This window comes from Octodon degus, unplaced genomic scaffold (assembly GCF_000260255.1).
Source record: "Octodon degus isolate 3935 unplaced genomic scaffold, OctDeg1.0 scaffold00066, whole genome shotgun sequence".
Taxonomy (NCBI): Eukaryota; Metazoa; Chordata; class Mammalia; order Rodentia; family Octodontidae; genus Octodon; species Octodon degus.
Window position 1 is genome coordinate 5,094,984 of NW_004524642.1, and position 6,422 is coordinate 5,101,405.

Consider the following 6,422-nt stretch of genomic DNA (forward strand, 5'->3'; position numbering starts at 1 on the left):
GTTCAGAGTCTCACTACTAGATCGGACTCATAGTGATCTGCCTGTTTACAGCTTCCCAAGTGCTGGGATTACAGGCATGCACCACCATGCCCAGTCTCAATTGCCCTCTCAGTGCCCCGCAGTGGCAGGGCTGACAAGGCAGGCCTGGGAATCGTACTCCCAGCCTCTGCATCTGCCTGAGCAGGTGATTTAATCCTCTGAGCTATTTGGCCAGCCCTCAGAGATATTTTGTGAAAGAAGCCATAAATATGAGAGATTAAGAATGAGATAATTTTAGAAACAAATATATTTATTAAGTATGAAATGTATAGGAAGAAATCAATTATCTAATTGTATTAGAATGATATTCCTGTGTAATTTGGATAGAAGATAAATCAGAAAGCAGAGGATAACAAATAAGGGAGAGAACTAACAATAGAGTGCATTAAATGGGGAGTACTTTTAAACTTGTGCACACAGGTATATCTAGGAAAATAGGACATGTGAGTACACTTGAAGACAGACATATCCTAAAATGCAGGCAAAGAAGTTTGCCTTCTCAGAGACAGTTGCAAAAATCTAATACTTTGTGGAATTTTCAGGTGACAAAACAGTATCTCATATAGTACAGAATTTTGATTTTTCACAGTGATCTTATAATGCAGATATTACCATTATTCTTTTATAAATATGAAAGTGAGACTCAAAGAGATCACAACTTTTTCACCTTTATTTACTGTGTATGTATACATGCCACGCTACACTATTGTCTTTCAGAAACCTGATGTGACGAGTGAGAGATATTAGGATTACGATACAAAAGTTGCTTCATATTCCCTATGAATTTTTTCAGCTGCTGCTTTTTTACTCAAATAATATTTACAGGAGATGCAAAAATCATGCATAGCTGTAACGATAATTATTGAAATTCGAACAACTGGGTATATATACACTGACTCACTTTGAACTGCTTAATATAATCCTTAGTCTACCTCCGGATCCGAGTAAGACATAGGTATTTAATTTAGCTTGAATTTACCCTTCCCATGAAAGTCATTTAGAGTGACATGAATCAGTGCGACATCAAGGAGGCAGAAGACTCGCTGTGGTAGGGGCCTCTCCGGTCAGCGTTGCGTTTGCCTCTCCATACTTGGGTCCAGCCTTTATCCTTCGCACTCGAGGGTTCCTGGTGTCAAGAGCCCGTCGAGCTCCCGCTGGTTAGCCTTTCATCATTTCTGTAGTTGGAGAGATTTGACTACTTCTAACTTAATAAGATGTTGGACTTGGTTTACTTTATACTTCTTCCAATTAGCCTTCTGAGTGTTTTTCTGAAGCTTTAATCTTGTCTAAACTTGGAGGAAAGTGGAGAGAGGAAGAAAAGGACATTTACTTAAAAAAATTACAACTAACTGTCAGCAGACTTGACTGAAATCACCTCGTAATCTGACTATGTAAAATTTGGTTTCATTATATGATATTATATGCTTCTAAATGAGCACCAGTTTATTGAAGATTGGAAAGAATTTGTAACTGAAGAAGTTTTATAATGAGGCCAGTGGAAGGAAACTTGCATCAAACACAACATTGCTTCAACAATTCCAAAGCCCCGTAGAACTAAATTTATGTCTGTGTCATTGCATTCTCTCATGCTCATGGGTAGACATATGTATGTCCACATATTTACATTCTTTTCTTAAGGAATTCTAGTAAGATTTACAGTTTGTTCTTTATCTGATCAGTAAACCAGTGTAGCCCGATGTCTGCGTAAACTGAGCTATGCCAGTTACCTACAGCAACTTCACTAACTTGTGAACTACTGATTTATGTAATACTTCATTGATCTGGGAATATCAAAGAAAACTTCTATTTTAGCAAACTAAATTGAAACGGAAAGGATTTATGTAATTATCTACTTGCCTTCAAGGGCATAAAATGTAGCACTTAAGTTATATATCAGAGCTTTAAGAAGATAACTGGTTTAATTATTGCCTTATATTAATTCTTAATAAATTAGTGTATTAGTATATAAACAGAACACCAACCTAATTACTGGAATCATTTAAATTCTTGGCGCATACTCAAAAAAGTATGTAGTTTAATAAAAATTTACAACTTTAGCTACTTCAAGAACAATTGTAGTCAATATGAACTTGTATATCTATGAACATGTGTTATATATAGTCATCCATATGAAAATTTCGAAGTAGCATTTAGATACAGTTTTCAGAAAAATAAATGGAAAGGTCCAGCTATTAACACAAGTAATGAGGTCCATGCTAGAAAAGTGTGCTTGCTACAGAGGACTAAATGAGTCTTGTACTTGCGTCTAGTGCTTGTTGGACCCAGCCCAAAAGAGGGAATTCATCCTCAAATAATTGCCAAGGTTTAGTCACTTGCTGTACCCAGAGGAGCTGTCCTATCAGTGGGCGGTAGCTTGTGAAGCTCTGTATGTAGGCCTGGCTAACAATAAGGTTGTGTGACATCTGTCAAAACCATGCATAGTGGAAATAAATCACTGGTGATACATTGAAGACTTAGTCCTGTGTCATGCATACTTACGGGATCCAAACTTATATTATAGCATGGTACAGGAACTCAAGCCAATAAATTAACATAAAATAAAACCATTTACATTTCTAGCACTCTTCAGCATCCAGATAAAAGCATCTGTCCAAACCTTTCACAACTCAAGTGTTAACAACACTGTCATAGAAAACACATGCTCTTGAAGAAGAGCTGACACCACTTAGAAAATACAAAGATTAATAACGAAGGAAATAATAGTAAAAAATGAAAGGAGAGATGATTAATATGAAAAGGAAAAAATCCTTCTAAATTGGAAATGATGGAACTACTTAAAAGCACTGGCACATTTTGGGTTATTGAGGTGATAAAATAAGACATGAGTACACAAAATAATAGTAGAATATGAAGTACAAGCAAGTAGTGTTAAGAAAAATCCAGGTAGAAGTATTCAATATATTATAAAGAGTGTGGTAATTAGAATTTAAAACTAGTAATTACAAGGGTAATATGAAACAGAATAACATTCTGAGTTATACTGATGTTGGAAAAATTAAGTTGAAACCTTGTATGTAAACAAAGTACTTAGCGCAGTGTGTTAGTCATACCAAAAGGCCTAGGCATTATTAATTACACCGTTTTAGGTTTGGTAAATTCTCATGGTCATGTCATTTGATGTACCCCTATAATCACTACTCTTCCAGGCTTATATTGGAACACAGCTATGAATCTCTGACTTAAATTTTCATTTGTGATCGACATTCCAATGCAACCTTTTCCTTCAAACTGATCTCTGTTACAGGCCAAACTCTCTGTATTTGTGCATCAGCGTCTCCGCACTAAGACTCTGTCGCTATGGTCTGCTTTCTCAGAGGGGCGTGTCGAACACGTTGACTGCTGACTGTTACAGACTGAGCACTCAGGGACCACATTAGAGTGAAGAATTCACGTGCACAGAATGAAGCAGAGTACAGTTCAACAAAGTGTATGATTTTCTTTTCAATTAATTTTTTTTTTTTTTTTGGAACCAGGGTTTGAACTCAGGCCCTTGCGCTTGCCAGGGAAATGCTTATTCTACTGCATTATCTTGCCAGCCCCAAGAATATATATATATATATGGCAGGTCTGGTAAAGCAGGTGGAGCTGGGGATGGAACCGCTGTAGCCTGCTCCTGACTGCCTTTGCATGAGCAGGTGCTTAAATAACTGAGCTAAGGGCAGGCCCCCTTGATGTTTATACTATATGTACAATTATGTGTTTGTAATGTATTTGTTTTGTAAGAAACAAAATTATTTAATTTTTAAAGGATGTCTGGAATAAGACTGGTGGATGCAATTTTTGCAACCTTAAATGAAAGTTTTAGTACCATATTCAATGAGCTAGCAAGGACAAACATTAAGGCAAATTATTTTCCTGTTTTCTTCTTGTGGTTCACTATCAAGAAAACCGTGGAAATAATAATTGCTACTATCAAATATTTATTGAATGTCTATATTTTTTCAAATGTATTGTTTTTTGAGACTCATGTTAACTTCTGAATACTTTTTTACTGAACAAAACCAAATAATATGTGGGCTAATAGCTTAGCCAAAAATCAAATGATTCAATTACAAATTCAGATCTACTCCCATGTAAAAATACTGAAGACGACCTAAAAAGAATGATGGTCAATAACAAGAAACCTTAAAGTAATATTTATTACAGGCACTAAAATTGAGACATATAACTTATTGAAGAATGTAATTTATGTTTTCAAGCTTTTAAAGTGAAAATATCTTATTTAATGATTTCTACTAAGAGAGAAACTTTATTTTTATAAAATAGCATAAAGGGCTGGCGAGATAGCTTGGTGGTCTAAGCGCCTGCTTGGCAAGGCCAAGGACAGGGGTTCAATCCTCGGTCTCACATGCCAAGTCAACCTGTAACCCCGGGTATGCCATGCTGGTCACAAAAACTGGCATGGTGGCACATGTCTGTAAGTCCCAGAATGGGAGGGGCTGAGACAGGAGAGTCATTAAGACTCTGAGCTACACAGTGAGACCCTGTGCCAAAGAAATACATAAATAAATACATACTTAAAAAAATTTAAAATGGGAAAATTAAAAAAAAAATAAGGCCAGGGAGATAGCTCAGTATAATAAGCCCCTGCCTGGCAAGCATAAGCTCTTCAGTTGAATCCTTAGTACAGTAAAATGAATGAATAAATAAATAAATAAATAAATAAAATTAAATCTCCTTGTTAGGACTGGGGAAATAGCTCAATGGCATAGTGTCTTCCTGGTAAATGCAAGGTCGTGAGTTCAGTTCCCAGAATCAAAAAAATTTGTGTCATGATGCCACATCTTATACTAATTATAAACTTATTTTATAGTTTTTATTTCATAGTAAACAACACACAATTATGCTCTCCTGAATATTAGTACTGGTAAATAAGAAAGAAAGAGAAAATATAAGTAGATTAGAAAACAGCAGGATAGTTTCTTTTTCAATGTATTTAGTGCAGAGTCTACAGGGTCTCAATACAGAGATCAGACTTGTAGTGAGTCTCTTGTTTTCAGCCTCCCAAGCGCTGGGATTACATGCCCCGTCTCAGTCATCATCTCAGCACGCCCTGGGGCGGGGCCGGCAGGGCTTGTGGTGCCAGGGATCAACCCCTAGGCCCTGCACTCTGGTAAGAAGGTGCGTTAGTCCGCTGTGCTATCTGACCAGCCCATCACCAGGATACCTGATGAAAGAAAGTTAAAATTATATTAGCTTGCATGGAAAAATATTTCAAATGTCCTCCTAGTATACATTTTAAAAGGTGCAACATTCAGATCAAAATAGAACACCAGAAATTAAAGCATCATCAGCACTGAAACCTAACGCATTTAACACATGTACGCCACATATTCTTTCCTTTTCTTTCAGAGTAAGATATCAGCACGTTTTGAATATAGACATGATATTAATTCATCAATGACTCATTCTGCTCTTGAATTTCTAAATGTTCTAATATTCCCATTTTCTATTAATTTCAGTAAAGACAAACGTTTTAAAATTGAAACTGAGTAGATTGTGGGAAGATTTTGTAGTCTAACACATAGAAATTCAAATGAGGTTCCTATGTCTACAGTATTTCTGTAGTCATCAGGGTATGATGAGTCACCATGAACAGCCACATGTATGACACGTGTGTAAGCATGCATGCATGCGTGCGTGCGTGTGTGTGTGTGCATGCATAAGTAGAGAGATAGCTACCTTGTTGCTTTACGTCATCCTCTTAAATAAGACTTCTTAGAGAAGATGTACATTTGATAAAGTCTTAGCACAGAATGATATGTAATTTATGCATTTAATGATGTAAAGTGATTTGTGTTATGTGCACCTTTGGAATAATTATGAAGCTTCTCATTCTTTCTCATAAAATTAGCTAATTTCCCAATATGTACATAGGTACAAAGCAGTAAAAGCCAAAAAGTGACATTCTGTTTTAGCAACTTCATATGAAATGATAGATCACTGATAATGGATTTGTTTGATACTTAATATCTGAAATGCTTGCTGTAATAATATCCAAATATTTTAGGCATGTTATTTCTACGGGCAAAATCACTTTGATTCCATCATCTATATGACTCGCATGTGTTAGCAGGCAATGTCATGAATGAGACATTTTGAGAACAAACAATACATGATGATCTTAAGGAGCAGAAGAAAGAGTACTCATGAAAATGCTGTGTTAATATTTAAGTATGAACTAGCATTTCAAGAGTTTCTCCTTTTGTCAAGTTTCACTTTTTCTTAGTGCATGTCTGTAGAACACAGCAGTCGCCCTGCTCCTGGGGAGCTGGCACCTGCACACGGCACACCCTAATTCTTCTTTGTCACATTTCTCTTCTCCCCAACCATCTCTTGTCCCCTTTCATTTGTAAGTGGTC